At 39.9% G+C, this 19,688-nt stretch overlaps 1 protein-coding gene and 1 long non-coding RNA gene across 2 annotated transcripts in view; one reads left to right on the top strand and one right to left on the bottom strand.

Annotated features, from left to right (window-relative positions):
- The window catches only part of LOC142203168 (nuclear receptor ROR-alpha), a 313,765-nt gene that overhangs the window by 211,418 nt on the left and 82,659 nt on the right, over positions 1-19,688 (top strand). The gene's annotated exons all lie outside the window — the stretch shown is intronic.
- Positions 13,962-14,858, bottom strand: LOC142204909 (uncharacterized). The gene is made up of 3 exons (XR_012716161.1): positions 14,787-14,858; positions 14,486-14,528; positions 13,962-14,000 (listed from the first exon to the last, which is right to left on the bottom strand). It is a non-coding gene; the product is annotated as an uncharacterized LOC142204909 (long non-coding RNA).

The following is a 19,688-nucleotide window of genomic DNA, read 5'->3' on the forward strand; positions in this document are numbered from 1 at the left end:
AACAGAGTCTGAATTACCGTAACTGGATTTCAGTATGTGATGCCCAGGGCTCATGTCAGATGATGTAACCGATGATGATACAGAAGTCTGTCACATTTAGTGAACTAGAGAGAAGATTATGGGAACTAGTGAGTTTTGGATTTTTTCAATTAAAAAAAAAACAACAAACCTATAACATTTGTAAGCGAATTTGGTAGCCCCAGCATCAGCGCACTTGAGATGTATGCAATGTTTTCGAGAACAGTTTTAGGATCTGTCACCCTCCATGTTCTTCTGTTATTACACAGTAAGATAACATGCATATAAATACATCATGGATACTAATACACTATCTCCTACCACATGACATGAGCTGTAATACAGCCCTGAACCTGAGACCTGTCACCCTTTCCTAAAGGGTACCCTTAGGCATGGGCTTCTTGTGCTTAATGACAAAGATTGCTATGAGATGTCCGAGCTTCTGCGGTCTAAAGCTAATTGACATGAAGTATATGGAGCAATGTACTAAAATGTTCTGGAGGAGACTATGCTTCCTTATGTTGTCTATGCATTTATCAAAATGTTAATAACTTAGTGGGTCAACAATAACCATGTACCGGTGATCCTGTGATCCGGGTCAATTGGAGAGCAAGTTGGAGTTATTAAAACTTTTACTGTTGAACATGGTATCTACATTGCAGACGGTGTGATATAGAGCAAGATAAGCTGAGCAGATTGAAATATAGGTTTGTGAGAGATGATTCAGTATAACATAATTTATTCATTTAACTCTTTAGCTTCCCACCTTAGTTCTTCTAGAGGAGACTATAAAGCTTGTCAGGGACTATGGTGGATGTTGGTAGCTTTGGTGCAGTACACATGAATTTTCTATTGTGGGTTTATTGCAGTATTTTCTTGTACATTATTCAGGCTGGGTTTTATTGATTTAAGGATCTGTCACTATATCTAACATCTCTATTTTCTTTCCTCGCCATGTTCTTGCTATTCCACAGATTGTAGAATGTTTTTCTTTTTTCGATAGCCCAACTCTTAGATATGGTCCCAATTAAATATGCATGCATTGTATTCAAATACACAGTTATTCACCAACTAGGCAAGAAACTTGGTTCTTCTCCATTAGAGCTCTACCACTACCCATTCCATTCACAGTGACGTAATTTTATGAGATAACACTTACTGGAAGAATGTGGAGATTATGCTAGAGGCCATGGCACAATAACATTGTTGTGCACCGAGTCTGGTGGAGGCTCTGTCCATCAGAGAAGAACCTAGGTTGCTGCCCAGTTGGTGATTAATTCTGTACTTATATACAGCACACGCATATTAATAGGGCCATGTCTAAATAATAGAGGGGACTATAGAAAAAAAAGAAGACAATTCTTGGATCTATGCAGCAGCAAGCACAAGGTGAGGTAAGAAAATGGAGATGTTACACATAGTGACAGATCCTTTTTAAATTTTGGTATAATTTTTCTGGTATTTTTCTGATTTATTCAATAAAAATTCGATAGTTAAAGTGTATTTCAACTTTCAGATAGCTTTCCAGGATAAGTTGTGTGTACATAAGGAATAATGCTACTTCTGGGTATTATATAACTTTTATTTAGAATTTTAACAGTTTTCCCCTCGGCAGGCTCTGCCTCTATTTCTCATTTTTCCCTGAGCTAAAGGGTAGAGACTAATGTCTACGATATTCTCCATAGACAACTCTTTCTCATTCACACAGAATTCAGCACATAGGACATTACTGTACTGTGAGATATAATAATAATAATAATAATAATAATAATAAATTTTATTTATATAGCGCCAACATATTCCGCAGCGCTGTACAATTTGTAGGGTTCAGATACAGACAGATACAAAACAAAGAACGTCATTTCACACAATGGGACTGAGGGCCCTGCTCACAAGAGCTTACAATCTATGAGGTAGAGGGGATGACACAAGAGGTAGGAGGGGCGGCATTGCTTATACAGTGTTCAGACAATTTTGTAATAGAGGTTGCAGCCATTACACAAACAAAGCTTTATGGGCCGTCACTAGTAGTGTCCTTTAACATGTGGATAGAGCATGGACAAATATGTTAGGTTGAAAAGGCATCAAGAAGGGTTTGCATTAGGAATTGTGATAGGCCTGTCTGAAAAAATGCATCTTTAGTTTGCGTTTGAAACTGTAGAAATTGGGAGTTAATCTGATTGTCCGGGGTAGAGCATTCCAGAGAAGTGGTGCAGCTCGGGAGAAGTCTTGTATACGAGCGTGGGAGGTTCTGATAATAGAGGATGTAAGTGTTAGGTCATTGAGTGAGCGGAGAACACGGGTTGGGTGGTAGACAGAGATGAGGGAGGAAATGTAGGGAGGTGCGGCATTATGGAGAGCCTTGTGGATGAGGGTGATAACTTTATATTTTATTCTATATTGAATGGGCAGCCAATGTAGCGACTGGCACAGACCAGAGGCATCGCTGTAGCGTCTAGCCTGGTAGATGAGCCTGGCCGCTGCATTCAGAATAGATTGTAGAGGGGAGAGTTTAGTGAGGGGAAGACCGATTAGTAAGGAGTTACAGTAGTCAAGGCGAGAATGAATCAGAGAGACAATAAGTGTCTTTAGTGTATCTCTGGTAAGGAAAGGACGTATTCTGGAGATATTTTTGAGGTGGAGGTGACATGAACGTGCGAGTGATTCAATATGAGGGGTGAAAGAAAGGTCTGCGTCAAACATGACCCCGAGGCAGCGGGCCTGCTGCCTAGGAGTTATAGTAAGGCCTGAGACTGCAATGAATATATCAGGGACAGATCTGTTAGATGGTGGAAACAGTAGTAGTTCAGTCTTAGAGAGATTTAGTTTCAGATAGAGCGAGAACATGATATTAGAGACAGCAGAGAGACAGTCACTGGTGTTCTGTATGAGTGCAGGGGTGATGTCATGGGAAGATGTGTATAATTGGATGTCATCAGCATAAAGATGGTACCTGAAGCCAAATCTGGCGATGGTTTGTCCAATGGGGGCTGTGTAGAGAGAAAAGAGCAGGGGGCCTAGGACCGAGCCCTGAGGAACCCCAACAGCAAGGGAAAGAGGGGAGGAAACAGAGCCCGCAAATGATACGCTGAAAGTGCGGTCTGAGAGATAAGAGGAGAACCAGGAGAGCGCAGTGTCATTGAGGCCGACTGAGCGGAGCATAGTGAGGAGGAGATGATGGTCAACAGTGTCAAAAGCTGCAGAGAGGTCCAGAAGAATAAGAAGAGAGAAATCGCCATTGGATTTAGCCGCCAGGAGATCATTGGAGACTTTTCTGAGAGCCGTTTCAGTAGAGTGCAGAGTGCGGAAACCAGATTGTAAGGGGTCAAGCAGAGAGTTAGCAGAGAGATAGCGGATTAAACGAGAATAGACCAGGCGTTCCAAGAGTTTAGAGATGAAGGGGAGGTTAGAGACAGGTCGATAGTTAGCAGCACAGGACGGGTCCAGGGAGGGTTTTTTCAATAGCGGAGTTATAACAGCATGCTTGAAGGAGGATGGGAAGATTCCAGAAGAGAGAGAGAGGTTAAATATTTTAGTAAGGTGAGTGGTGACAGCAGGCGACAGAGATTGGAGAAGGTGTGAGGGGAAGGGGTCACTACTGCAGGTTGTAGGGCGAGATGAAGAAAGTAGCTGGGAGACTTCCTCTTCTGTAACAGCTTCAAAAGATGAGAATGGACAGTCTGAGGTGCAATTGATGAGGGTATCAGTACTATGGTAGGTGTGGGAATCAATGCCACTTGGGGCTTGGGCAGTTATTTCCTGACGGATCTTATCAATTTTAGCATGGAAATACGTGGCCAGGTCATCAGCACTAAGGTCTGTGAATGGCGTCTGCACCTTGGGTGTGAGTAAGGAGTGAAAGGTTTCAAAAAGCCTTTTAGGGTTGCTGGAGAGAGAAGAGATGAAATAGTCTTGGTTGGCTAGATGAAGGGCAGAACTATATGTTTTAAGCATGAACTTGAAGTGGAGGAAGTCTGCAGGTGAGCGTGATTTTCTCCAGAGACGTTCGGCACACCTAGAGCAGCGCTGAAGAAATCGTGTCTGTGGCATGTGCCAGGGCTGCTGCCTCCTATGTGGGACTTTACGAGTGGAGGGGGGAGCAACCTCATCCAATGCATTTTTAAGGGTTTCATTATAGTGACCGGTGGGCAGATTTGGACAGGAGATTGAGGAGATGGGGGACAGAGAGGACTGTAGAGTATCTGAAAGGTGCTTGGTGTCAATAGCACGCAAATTCCTATATGTGTGATGGGTAGGGGCATCTTGTGAAGGGGAGAGGGCACTGATGGTGAGAGACAGAAGGTTATGATCAGAGAGCGGCAGAGAAGAGTTAGTAAGTTTAGAAACTGTGAGGAGTCGATGGAAGACAAGATCAATCGTGTTTCCATCTACATGTGTAGCAGAAGAAGAACATTGTGAGAGACCAAGAGAAGTGGTTAATGAGAGAAACTGTTAGGCAGCTGGGGAGTGAGGGGTGTCAATAGGGATGTTAAGGTCACCCATAATAAGGGTAGGAATTTCACTGGATAAGAAGTGGGGAAGCCAAGAGGCAAAGTGGTCCAAAAATTGATAGGGTGAGCCAGGTGGACGGTAGATCATGGCTACACGTAAGGAGAGTGGGCGGAAAAGTCTGATAGCATGGACTTCAAATGAGGAGAATGTGAGTGAGGGGACCGGGGGAATGGACTGAAAAATGCACTGTGGTGATAGGAGTAAGCCTACCCCACCACCCTGCCTGTTGTCAGGCCTAGAGGTATGTGAGAATTGTAGGCCACCATGAGACAGAGCAGCAAGGGAGGCCGTATCTGACTGCTGGATCCAAGTTTCAGTAAGGGCGAGCAGGCCGAGGGATTTACTAAGGAATAAGTCATTGATATATTCTAGTTTGTTACACACTGAGCGGGCGTTCCAGAGAGAGCAGTTAAAAGAGACAGGGGAGAGATGAGGAGAAGGAACACAGTAAATATTGATGAGGTTTGTAGGCCTTCTATGTGTGCAGGGAGAAGAGTTAGTGAAGGAAGGAGGGCCGGGGTGAGGAGAGATGTCCCCAGCAGCTAGGAGGAGCAGAATGGACAGAGACAGAAGGTGGTTCAGGGATTTATGTGGGCGCTTCTGTTTGGTGTCACTGCTAAAAGAAATAAAAGGATGATTACAGAGTGTGAAAAGTGTGTGAGAGCTGTACATGGGAGAGGGAAGAAGAGAGGGACTGATATGGATGGAGTGTACTGGTGGTAGAGGTGGAGGAGAGGTCTGCAGGAAGACAATGGCTAAGATAGTAAGAGACAGTGCAGCTATAGCATACCATGTGGTAAAACTTGAGATATGAATAAAGCACTTGGGATGAAGTAGTAAACTTTCTTTTAGCTGCAACTGCATCTGCCAATGTCTGTTCTTCTCAGTATAAGAAAGAGATAAGAGAATGAAAAGAGCCTAATAAGTGGATAAAGTGGCAGTTTAGCATGTAAATATACAGCATGTTACATTGTTTTGTATATTCACTTGGACTATTGATTATATAATTTATTGATAGGTGTATTTGTGATATAAGCCTCTCTCCTCCATCATATTTATAGATGTTTTAATTGCTTTTAACTGTCTGTGATAATTCTACCAATAATATGCATATAGTATAGAAATATCTTTTATTCGATCGTGGTTACTTTTTGCCCAAGAGGCATTGTACTGTAGATGTTACCAATGACTAAGGCTGGGTTCACATCTGCACTCATTGCTCATTCCTGTTATCCTTATCAATTGACTCTGTTCCTTCTGGCCTTTAACATGGTGCTTGCAGATTAAGTATGCCCTATGGTGTCCTTCCAGATTGAAAGCAAATTTCAAACTGTATGCAATATATAGTGAATATGAATAGATTGCTCTTATTGTATCACTGTATGATACCATAGATACATTTCTTCCAATTTATGTTAGTATTTATTTGTACCCCGGATATGAGGTATACCTATACCCCATTACACAGTTATATAACTCAGTGCTATAACCAGATATTTGTACGTACATTCTATTGGTTATATTCAAGAAGAATATCTTTAGTTTATTCACACAGTAAACATCCTTTGTCTATCCTGAGGGCTGAAATTTCCCATCCTATTAAGAATGATATCCTGAGGGGACTTTAATAATCTGCACTTTACGGCTTCTCACAGAATGAACAGTGTGTACAGTATCAGGGGATACATTTATTAACTTTCTACATCGTTTCTTTTGCAATGGTTTTCTATGGTCAGATTTCCAGTCTCAAAATTGAAATTTGTTATTAACATTTTAGCATGTGTGTATTTACATGTGATACAGTATTTTGTCCTGTCAAGAGTCTTGTAACTCCAGATCTGCATAAGTATAGTAATAGATGCAGAATACATATGGTTCAATCACATATCCCACTGTATGGGCAATGCAGAAATCCCTCTATTAGCCCCTGTCTATAAGAGTTGCTCCCATTCTGTTGGATTTGAGCCCTGTAACATCTGGATGATTATTCATACTGTATATATGTGTGACATCTTGTCATAGCTGGTCAATTGCTGATCATAGCTCCCCCTGACTAAATCATCTATGATAACCCCTTTAACACTTAGGGTCCTATTACATAGCTTGGTTATCAGATCAATGATCAGGAACATTAATAATAATGTTTGTTCCCAAAAACTGTCCGATTTAAGGCTGAGTTTACACTGTGATTCTTAATTAATAGCTGCATGCTTTTTTTCATTGAAGTAATAAGTAGCACATTATACTATGTATCTCAGCTAAGTAGCACATTATACTATGTATCTCAGCTACATAGCACATTATACTATGTATCTCAGCTACATAGCACATTATACTATGTATCTCAGCTAAGTAGCACATTATACTATGTATCTCAGCTACGTAGCACATTATACTATGTATCTCAGCTAAGTAGCACATTATACTATGTATCTCAGCTATGTAGCACATTATACTATGTATCTCAGCTACATAGCACATTATACTATGTATCTCAGCTAAGTAGCACATTATACTATGTATCTCAGCTAAGTAGCACATTATACTATGTTTCTCAGCTAAGTAGCACATTATACTATGTATCTCAGCTAAGTAGCACATTATACCATGTATCTCAGCTAAGTAGCACATTATACCATGTATCTCAGCTAAGTAGCACATTATACTATGTATCTCAGCTACGTAGCACATTATACTATGTATCTCAGCTAAGTGGCACATTATACTATGTACCTCAGCTACGTAGCACATTATACTATGTATCTCAGCTAAGTAGCACATTATACTATGTATCTCAGCTAAGTAGCACATTATACTATGTATCTCAGCTACATAGCACATTATACCATGTATCTCAGCTAAGTAGCACATTATACTATGTATCTCAGCTAAGTAGCGCATTATACTATGTATTTCAGCTAAGTAGCACATTATACCATGTATCTCAGCTAAGTAGCACATTATACCATGTATCTCAGCTACATAGCACATTATACTATGTATCTCAGCTAAGTAGCACATTATACTATGTATCTCAGCTACGTAGCACATTATACTATGTATCTCAGCTAAGTGGCACATTATACTATGTATCTCAGGTACGTAGCACATTATACTATGTATCTCAGCTAAGTGGCACATTATACTATGTATCTCAGGTACGTAGCACATTATACTATGTATCTCAGCTACATAGCACATTATACTATGTATCTCAGCTAAGTAGCACATTATACTATGTATCTCAGCTACGTAGCACATTATACTATGTATCTCAGCTACATAGCACATTATACCATGTATCTCAGCTAAGTAGCACATTATACTATGTATCTCAGCTAAGTAGCACATTATACATGTATCTCAGCTACGTAGCACATTATACTATGTATCTCAGCTAAGTGGCACATTATACTATGTATCTCAGGTACGTAGCACATTATACTATGTATCTCAGCTACATAGCACATTATACTATGTATCTCAGCTAAGTAGCACATTATACTATGTATCTCAGCTACGTAGCACATTATACTATGTATCTCAGCTACATAGCACATTATACCATGTATCTCAGCTAAGTAGCACATTATACTATGTATCTCAGCTAAGTAGCGCATTATACTATGTATCTCAGCTACATAGCACATTATACTATGTATCTCAGCTAAGTAGCACATTATACTATGTATCTCAGCTATGTAGCACATTATACTATGTATTTCAGCTAAGTAGCACATTATACCATGTATCTCAGCTAAGTAGCACATTATACCATGTATCTCAGCTACATAGCACATTATACTATGTATCTCAGCTAAGTAGCACATTATACTATGTATCTCAGCTACGTAGCACGTTATACTATGTATCTCAGCTAAGTGGCACATTATACTATGTATCTCAGGTACGTAGCACATTATACTATGTATCTCAGCTAAGTAGCGCATTATACTATGTATTTCAGCTAAGTAGCACATTATACCATGTATCTCAGCTAAGTAGCACATTATACCATGTATCTCAGCTACATAGCACATTATACTATGTATCTCAGCTAAGTAGCACATTATAATATGTATCTCAGCTACGTAGCACATTATACTATGTATCTCAGCTAAGTGGCACATTATACTATGTATCTCAGGTACGTAGCACATTATACTATGTATCTCAGCTAAGTAGCACATTATACTATGTATCTCAGCTACATAGCACATTATACTATGTATCTCAGCTACGTAGCACATTATACTATGTATCTCAGCTAAGTGGCACATTATACTATGTATCTCAGCTACGTAGCACATTATACTATGTATCTCAGCTAAGTAGCACATTATACTATGTATCTCAGTTTAGTAGCACATCTTACTACGTATCTCAGCTAAGTAGCACATCACATTTTACTATGCCTGTAATCCAAAGGTTTTCGCTTTAATGTCTATTAGTTTACAGCTGAAATGCATAGTGAAATGCACTACCATTAGTTTAATTAAGAAAACTACAGTTCTTACTCTGAAAAGCACAGTGTAAACGCAGATGTGTACCAGTCCGACAGTTCTTTAATTCCTTTTACTTTACTGATTTTAATGGTATAAATAACATTTTTCATAATAATAATACATATAATCTTTTCTGCTGCTCCAAAGGTGCTGCCAAATTAGAAGAAAGTGATTTGTGGAAGTGCAAAAACAAACCAGGAACCTTGAAGAGCATTGCTGCTGAGATTAAGATGCACGACAAACCACAAAAAGAGTTGTTGTTGACGCACACCTGACCAAACAGCTAGTGTAGACCAGAAAGGTGCTAAATAGTTTCACACCAGATAGACGCTATGCATCATCTCAATATGTGGGTCTTGATCTCTGCACCAGCACTTTCAAGTGATCCTGGTTTGTTTTGCACTTGTACTGTCATTTCCTAATGATACCATAGGTTGCCATAGTATCCCAAATGAAGACACAGGCAGCTGGTGTTTGTTTCCATTTTTGGTGCACTTTGCTCAAATTAAGCTTTGTATAGAACAGTCGGGTGATAGGTGGCCTGCTGAAATGTTTTCTATCACATGGGTACACTTACTGTAACAGCTTTGGATATGTTGTGTCTACACCTGCTTCAAACATGGTTATTCCATGTGACTGCAACTTACGTAACTTGTGTTGACTGGACATGAGACACAATACAGCAGCCAGAAAGTGGTTAATTAAAAATAGACAGCAAAAACAAACACAAGCTTTTCATGTTCTTAAATTTCCTGCCTTGTCTTATGTCATACAAGGCTTATGTGCACCTCCTTGTACTTGTTCCTGTGTACCTTCTCCTTTGTGATGGGGCATGGAATGATCTGAAATAACATTGAAGATGCCTATTTTCTTCTAATTCTACCCTTGTTTTACATTTTGTTGTATGCCAGATTTATCATGTGTTTGTTCCTATTTTCTTCTAATTCTGCCCATTGTAGTCAGATTTGTCATCTATTTTTTGTCTTTTTCTGATGGCTTTTACACAAGGCTCCTCACTTTGCTTTTTTCTCAGAGAAAGTGAACATGACTTACGTTTTGTAACATTTTATGATGCAAGTTTTTTTTACAGGGAGTTTACCCCTTATCCTAAGCATTTAGAATAGAGCAAAATACACTGAAAAAAGAATATGCTTTTGTTAAGCTTGTAGGCTCTTGAGATTTGAGGCGTCATATTTTTGAAGAATTATGGTAAGTAGGCCTTTGGTGCATTCAGCGCGCACCACAGCGACCGGGGCATCACTCCGGTTGGTGTTACCCTTCACATCTCATGCCAGCACATAGAAGAAGAGAAGCAATGTATACTCACTTCTCTGCTTCATAGGCCAGGATACAATATGCAGTGGGAGGATGAAATCCCATTGCAAGGGGCAGTGCTGTCATGAGGTTGGAGCGGTGAGACTAGCCGAAGCAATGCTCCAGGAGCTGAGTGCACCAAAGGCATATTTATGATCCCTTCACTTGTATCTTGTCACAAATCTCAAGAGTCTACAAGTATAACAAAGGAATATTCTCTCTCTATGTATTTTGCTTTACAACTTGGTGGGCCAATTATCTATGGTTAGTACAAGGTGGTAGACTGTTTAACATCATGAGTTACAATATCCAAGTGAATGAGACCCATAGATACAAATGCTGACATCTACTTCTACCTTGAAACGCAAGAGTTTGTCGTGGCTAGAAGCCGTATTGGAGTTATCCATATATAGTGACAAAAATATCCTAAAGTTTTTAAGACATTATTGATATAAATGATCACACATGTAGGTTGCTATTGCTGTTGAGGGATCACTTTTATTTTGTGTGTTCACGTTTCTGAACATGATATGCTTACACAGAGGACAAGGCACTGATGCATACAGAGAAGGTTGGCTGGAGTCCCTGATTTCTGAACAGAACATCAATTATGTAAGCCTTATCATTGATTGTCACATCGATTATTTTGTAGATTATTCCTATATCTAGTTTTCATGAAGACCTTATTAAATTTCCAGTTTTTTCTAAGAAGCTATGAGTCCTCCTGATATACCATATGGGTCACATGTGGGTATGAATTACACAACTGCACGCCAGTACATGGGCAACATAAAAATCCAAAATATCTGACAGCAGTGAATTTGTACAAGATTTATTACGTGCTTGCACCTGATTAGTGAATTATTGGCAATACACCTCAGAGAAAAGAAGTTAAAACGGAGCAAAAATATACAAATAATAAATTCCCCCCATCAGGTTCAATCTCCTAACATGGTCAACATAGTTTTAGAGTACGCTGTTTGTCCACATGGATGTGATGTGACTATTTCACTGCATTGTACAACAGTAGGAAATCTTATCTACATGCTAAGTAAAATGTTCATCCTAAAGCTGGGGCTTGACATTGACCCTATGTAAAAACCTGCAAGTTTAGGTTCACATGCATCGGAGTCTCCATAGTAGACTCTGTTCTAAATTCTGCCAAAAATCGGCTGAGAAAAAAGTCCTGAACGGAGTATAAAAACAGCAGCAACCCAATGGACACTCCCTTGGACTGTATTATAGTCTATGCTATTTTAGTGGATGGGCTCTCCGTCATTCGGGTCTAAGTTGCTTTAGTCTCATTGAAGCAAGACCATTGTAAGACCTGCAGATATTTCTCGAGGACACCTGAAACAGAGCCGTGTTAACAAAGGCAGGGACATTTATATGGTCGACTACACAATTTCATTAATATGTAGTAACTATTCTCTTAATGAAACTTTTTAGCAGAAGAGAAGATGAGCCTAAACTGTATCCTGTCATTATACTTCATTACTGAAAATTCCATTAGAGGATTTGGACGCCACGTAAAACCTCGGCTGATCATAGTGAAACGGTATCCATGTGAATATTGCCATTCTAACACAAGGGTCAAGAAGAGACATTTCCTGAGTTGACCAGCTCCTTCTTATTTTCACATTCCTATACTGTATGTCCTTTAAACCTATGTTTTTGATGGATTATATTATGTAATGCAGTGTTTAGCTACCATAGCAAATTGGTGGTGTCAGAATCTTCTTAAGATGTTTCATCATGTTTGGACAGGCTAAACATGAAGGCAGAAAGGCACTTTGACACTGGCAGATGGTGGGGAAAATAAAGACTGGATGGCAAAATGCAGCAAATGGTATTCTCTCTAGGTTTTGTCTGATTGTACCAAAAACGTGGCAGACAGGGCCAGCTCTATGCCTTGGGTGATGGAGTGTCTATGGGCCCCCTATCAGTAATAGTACAATCCATTAAATCCGGGGAGTGCTGGGATTTATACAGAAAATATCTGTTTGTCCTGCTTGGACTTTATCTTCGATTTAAAATAATAAACAAGACAGAAAAAAGTTTTTAAAGGGGCATTGGGAAATGTCACTCTTAGATAATCACATCCTTGCATAGGCTTTAGAAAGGCTATTTCACACCTACCTTTAGTATGTAAATTGCCTCAGTAGATATTGAATAAGTCAGTTTATATTCATATGCTAATAAGCTTAGATCGTGCACCAGAAGTATCAGTGTGCACTGTCTGCTCTACGTGTATGCACAGCAGAGATGAGTCATCAGCACAGCAGCCTCTGAAGTGCATACACATAGAGCAGACAGTGCACAGAAATACTTCCGGTGCACAGTCTAAGCTCATTAGCATATGAATATAAACGGACTTATTCAAACTCTACGGAGGCAATTTACATACCAAAGGTAGGTGTGGAATAGCATTTCTAAAGCCTATGCAAGGATGTGCTTATCTAAGAGTGACATTTGCCAATGATAGAGCCCCTTTAACAAAATGTAAAAAACACACTGTGTGGATCCATTCACAACTATCCGGTGGCTTCTGTTAAAAAAGCAAACCAAGACATAATGTCAGCTTTCTCTCATGGCAGACACAACTTTACCCACAGATACCATTGGCTTATACTGGGGTCTGTTGAGGTTATCTTTTAATGTTTTTACATTGGACTAATATTAGATGCAGATGGGGAACAAGGCTGAGGTACAAAAAACTGGTCCCAGGGCAAAAAACTGCAAATGAACATGTATAAAACTTTCACTGCTCATCTATTACTTATGTGTGGCCACTCACATACCAGCTGTGCAGGGGCTGTATAGGTCAGTTCCAGAAGTATTGTATATCACTTGGAGAAGATAACAGAGAGTGATCAGAGAGGGAAACGTACCAGATAGGTAATTCCAGACAGTCAATAGCAAGTTATAGCAAGGGAAGAGATTGATTATATAGCTGTTTTATTAATAAAACTGATATTTTCAGTTTTCAGCTGAACAGTGGGCCCCCATGAGCGTAGGGGGCCCTGGCATCTTCCTGGGTTCCCCAGGTGCTGACGTGGCCCTGGTAACAGATACTGTTGATTTCAATACAACTAAGTGTTATAATGGGAACCTTTAACACTAGTGATGCATGTTGACAGTAAACAGACATGCTGAATCGTAGGTATTGTTGTATGGACGTTACCAGCAAGTAGTCTTGTCAGGGTAACAGAACTTACCATTTCTTTAGTTCACCCCCTGCTTCATCCCATGCTGATTAGTGCAATACATAAATATCTTATTTTTCGTCTTCACTAACATATAAATCCTATATTTTATCACTTCCCAGTCCATCAGCCATTTTACATATGAAGTAATATAAATATAGATCCTCAGGCTTATTCACATGGGCGTTATGATCTATTAAGTTTCCAATACATTAATTCACATGTAGAGTAAGGTTTATTTAATTCAACGCACATTGTGTTAATATACTGTATACTCCTGCTGGTGCCTAAAAACATTAACACACTAACACTATATAATAAAAGAAGTAATATACACTTTACCAAATCCCTGGCACTATGACACTCCTGTTCTGATGCTTGCCAGGTTGCTTGTCGGTCCATGTTTACTCTCTTGACAAGAACATGTGATTGCTGCAACGGTGACCTCAGTTGTGATGACACAACTAGCGACTGGCTGTATTGGTGATGACCTGAGTTGTGATGACAAAACTAGTGACTGGCTGCAGTGGTGGTAACCTCAGTTGTGATGACACAACTATTGATGGGCTGCAGTGGTGACCTCAGTTGAGCTGACACAAATAGTGACTGGCTGCAGCAGTGACCTCAGTTGCGATGACACAACTAGTGACTGGCTGCAGCAGTGACCTCAGTTGTGATGACACAACTAGTGACTGGTTACAGCGGTGATCTCAGTTGTGATGACACAACTATTGACGGGCTGCAGTGGTGACCTCAGTTGTGGTGACACAAACAGTGATTGGCTGCAGTGGTGGTAACCTCAGTTGTGATGACACAACTAGTGATTGGTTGCAGCAGTGACCTCAGTTGCGATGACACAACTAGTGACTGGCTGCAGTGGTGGTAACCTCAGTTGTGATGACACAACTAGTGACTGGCTGCAGCAGTGACCTCAGTTGTGATGACACAACTATTGACTGGCTGCAGTGGTGACCTCAGTTGCGATGACACAACTAGTGACTGACTGCAGCAGTGACCTCAGTTGTGATGACACAACTAGTGACTGACTGCAGCAGTGACCTCAGTTGTGATGACACAACTATTGACTGGCTGCAGTGGTGACCTCAGTTGTGGTGACACAACTAGTGACTGGTTACAGCCGTGATCTCAGTTGTGATGGCACATTTAGTGACTGGCTGCAGTGGTGGCTTCAGTTGTGATGACACAACCAGTGACTGGCTGAAATGGTCACAAATTGTATCAAAATGTCATTGCTGGAGCACTGGAATAAAAGTTCTTGGAGTAACAATAAGGTGAATATTACTTATTTTATTACTTTTATAGCATCCTAAGCAGTTTCTAAAAATATGATGGTGGCTGGACATCCCCTTTAATTTAAAACAGTCAAAACAGAGTTTATCACAATCTTCAGTGGAATCAACAATATCTTCTCTGTTTGATTCCAAGTTGGCATCCGCAGCAGAGATACAATCTAATCTGCGTGTTCTTGAGATGTTTCCCAGTCAATAAAATGAGCAGCACAAGACTGTATGCTATAATTCCTAGCATATCATTTCAAGCACACAGTTTTTTGTTTTGTTTTGTTTTTGTTTTTTGTTTTTGTTTTGGAGGGGGGGGGGGCAGAGATATAAAGAGCATCGCTGAAGGCCAATTGATTTTGGTCATATCTCAAGGCCGTTCCTCTATAAATAACAGTGGACTGCAACCCCAAAACCCAATTGACCTTGCACATCATTAGTAGACTATTGATGTGAATAAGCGTTGGCCAAATACAAAAAAAATAGCACATAATGAAAACTATTAGTGGATCCTAGAGGGTTGAATCTCTATATAAAATAGGGCACATGGAACCAACTCCTCCAAGTTTTAACCCATTTATTTTACTTTTGTTGTTTTTGTTACAGTCCAGTGACAGTGTTGGCTAAAAAATATGGTGGGGCGATGTGCCAGAGTTTCAAAGCATGTGACAAGGAACCTAACTTTGTTAGAAGTAATAGAGGTTTCAGGAAACCTTGTTTCCCTTTAGTTAGGCAATGTGAAGAGTCATGTTGAGATTCTCCAGAGTAGTGAGATCAAAACTTTGGCATCAGCTAGAGGAAGAGAGATGAGTAGATGTGTCACTTTCCTCTATTTCATTTGGAAGAATGAGTAGAACAGTATGGACCCATTAATATTTAACATTTTTGTTACTAAAGAAAGTATTTGGAGGCCAGAATTGCAGAATTTTTAGGCAGGCCCACCATTTTATGTGCCCATATCCGGTGGACACCCCCAGCATAGCCTCCTTCATGTGGATGAAATAAGTACTTTTTAACCAAATACATTTTATGTTCAGCAGTTACAACTCAGATGTAACTTTTTATAAGTTGTATCTTATTCATAATACTTTCAATAAAAAGTGGATGTCACTGGCAGTATTGTGTAATCTCAGTAGCATATTTCATTGCTCCTATGTGGCCACACCATGGAAGCAGTACGTAATATTCTTGGCCTCTCCAATATTGGATAGCATCTAAGGCATTTAGTAAGAATGTACAAGGAACATCCTAAGAATATGCAAACTAGAAGGAAGAGCGCTGTACACTTTAACTACTCGCTGATTGCCTGTTTTGTTCTCAGAGTCAATAAGGAAAAAGATGCCAAATGCCAACGAGTGCCAGACTAGTGCAGGTTGTGAAACAACAGTTTGGACACACGCTCTTCTTTTGTCCTAGCTTGGCAAGAAATATTCATTTCACACAGCTAGTGAATAAAGGTTTGTCATACATACTGCTGGAAAGTTTTCCTTATTTACTTAGCAAGGACAATCTGCAAGTTTAATTTATAAGAGAACACGCATCACTAGTGCACGGCCTGATGGAGGAATTTGTCTATATCAGCTTTATAGTAGAGGTTCCTTTTGGCCCTTGAGGACCTCATCTTCAAGGTTAGACTGCAGATCTAGCTGTTAGGCTGTTTTTAGTTTTTTTTTCCAGATATTACTGGTCTAAAATTCCATACAATGCATGTTACAAAACAAGCAAAAGATGACTTTTTTTAACCAATTATTACTTAGAAGTTTATAGCGCACTGTAAAATGTGTGTTTCCCATAGCCTTTTTTATCAGACTTAAAAATGCCAGGGAAGACGCATTTTATAAAATGCCATCAAAAATACCGTACATAAAGCATATTACATTTGCAAAAAAAAAAAGGCAAGCAAACTATGAAATCCTATCCTATCCTACTAATCCTACTATCCTATCCTATCCTATCCTACTAATATTATAAATGTGAAAGTTTGTGGGTTTGGATGTTTGGATGTTTGTTCCTCAATCACGCAAAAACGGCTGAACGGATTTGCATGAAATACCCTGATTAAAACAGAGGCTACTTTTTATCCCAGTAAATTACATCACTACACGACTGCAGTGAAGGAATGTAGGTTCACACAACACTAAAGGACCTGTGATGACATCATCACAGGTCCTTGAGCCATTCTAGGATAGGATCATGCTAGGCAGTGGGCTGAGCTACACGCTATTTTGTGGGCGGAGCTATATAGGATGAAGCTGGACAGTGTGAAAGCTGATGAAAATGGAGTCTCATGGAAGAGCAGGAGATTACAGAACATGCAGGATGTGTGTGGGCAAGAGGAGTATATCGGGTGTAGAGTTTCAGTGAGTACGACGGGGAATGTGTTGTTGTGCCTCTGATGGGGGAGAACTTTGGCACATTTCAGCAACATCCGTTCAGCCCTTTGTAACACAGAAGCTGCTCAGACAGTCACATAACAAAAACCCCTGTAATCACAATTTCCCGATGTAGCAGAGCTTACGTAGCGCTGTAGCACACCTCTGTAGGCTCTTCATATGCAAACACTGTACATACAGCTGGGTATCCTATGCATATGCAGAGATGTAGCAGAGCCAAGACGAGGGAGCATTCTGATCGAACTTTGGCACATTTCAGCAACATCCATTCAGCCCTTTGTAACATAGAAACTGCTCACACACTGACAAAAGAACACCCCTATAATCCAAATGGCCAGATGTAGCAGAGCTTAAAGGGGTATTCCCACGTCGCATACTCACCAATCTTCACTGCTGTAAAATCTTCTTTCTTCCTGGTCTCTTGCATCGTTTGGTGGGCGGGGGTTTCACATGCAACCTGCTGTTTAGCCCCGCCCCCAAATTGGACTATGAAGTACAGGCAGCAGCAACTCCATTCTGTGTTACATACAGAGACTGCCTGTCTCTGCCATAATGAACACAATTGAATTAGCTAAGCTGATAACTGGGAGAACAGAAGAAATGAAAGCAGCTCCTCTCCCCTATCTGAAAGCAGGAAGCTAGGTCACGTGGTGTAGACACAGGAATAGCTAGATACACAGGCTCGCTCCCTGCACTTAGCCCCTCCTCCCTCCCCCCTGAGAGCAGGCAGATACATCACTTGACTTTTGAGCAGATAAGTCAAGGGCTGTGTCAACAATGAATTGAATAAAGTAAGATAGTGGACAAACAAAGCAGTTTTGCTGAAGCAGTGTATTTAGGAAAAGTCTTACATCCACATTAACAAACAGTATAGATAGGATCCTTGTGATGGGACAACCCCTTTAACCGGTTAAGGACCAGGCCCAGAAGTGCGTTAAGGACCAGGGCTCTTTTTTCAAAACTGACATGTGTCACTTTAAATGGCAATAACTTTGAGACGCTTTAACTTACACAAGTGATTTTGAGATTGTTTTTTCGTAACACATTATACTTCATGTTCGTGGTAAACACTAATCAATATTTTTGTATTTATATATAAAAAAAAAAACTAGGAAATTTGATGGAAATTTGGAAAAAATTGCAATTTTCAAAATGTGAAATTCTCTGCTTTTCAGGCAGATAGTCTTACCATCCAAATACATGAATAAATATTATCTCCCATATCTCTGCTTTATATCGGCGTCATCTTTTCTTGTTTTTTAGTTTATTTTGGATGTTACAAGGCTTATAAGTGTAACAGCGATTTTCCAGATTTACAAGAAAATTCCCCAAACTAATTTTTTAGGGACCCCTTCATTTCTGAAATTATAAAGGCCTGTATAATAGAAACCCCCATAAATCACCCCATTTTCAAAACTACACCGCTCAAATTATTCAAAACAGCATTTGGCATGTTTAGACATGTTTAGACATTTAATTTTTTTTTTCCACTAATGCATTCATTTAGACCTAAAATTAACACATTCACAAAGGGTTAAAGGAGAAAATGCATCTCACATTTTGTTATGCAATTTCTCTCGTGCACAGAAATACCCCACATGTGGGTGTAAACTGATTTTTGGGCACACAGCAGTGCATGGAAGGGAAGGAGCGACACTGGGTGTTTGAACAGCAGATTTTACTGGAATAATTTTCATGCACCATGTCTCATTTAAATTGCCCTTAGAATACCAAAACAATGGAAACCCCCTGAAAGTGACTCCCATTTTAGAATCTACACCCCTCACAGAATTCATCAAGGGGTATAGTGAGCATTTTGACCCTACAGTTGTTTCACAGATTTTACTAACATTGGAATGTGTAAATGAAAAATTACTAAAATGTCACTTTATCCCCAAAGTTTTCATTTTCACAAGGAGTTAAAGGAGTAAAAGTCCACTACAGTTTGTTACACAATTTCTCCTGAACACGGCAATACCCCATGTGTGGCCATAATCTGCTGTATGGGAACATGGAGGGGCTCAGAATGGAAGGAGTGCTATTTTACTTTTGGATGGCAGATTTTGCTGGAATAATTTTTAGGTGCCATGTCTCATTAGCAGAGCCCCTAGAGTACCAATACAGTGGAAACCCCCTAAAAGTGAACCCATTTTGGAAACTACACCCCCCACAGAATATATCAAAGGGTATAGTGAGCATTTTTTTTTTTTTAATTCAAGAAGTTTTATTGGTTTTTTCAAAAATTTTTATGGGGATACAGAAAAAAGAAAAGGGGAGGGGGGAACAGGGTGGAACATCGATAGCTAACAACACATGCAAAGCGCATATGACATACATTGTATACAGCAACATGCGAAAAGCTAAGTAATGCAAACCTAAGATACATAACTATCAACTGTAAACCTAGGAAGATTCAGTCTAGATAATCCTACTGTGTAAGCG

Source organism: Leptodactylus fuscus, chromosome 5 (assembly GCF_031893055.1).
Source record: "Leptodactylus fuscus isolate aLepFus1 chromosome 5, aLepFus1.hap2, whole genome shotgun sequence".
NCBI classification, from domain to species: Eukaryota; Metazoa; Chordata; class Amphibia; order Anura; family Leptodactylidae; genus Leptodactylus; species Leptodactylus fuscus.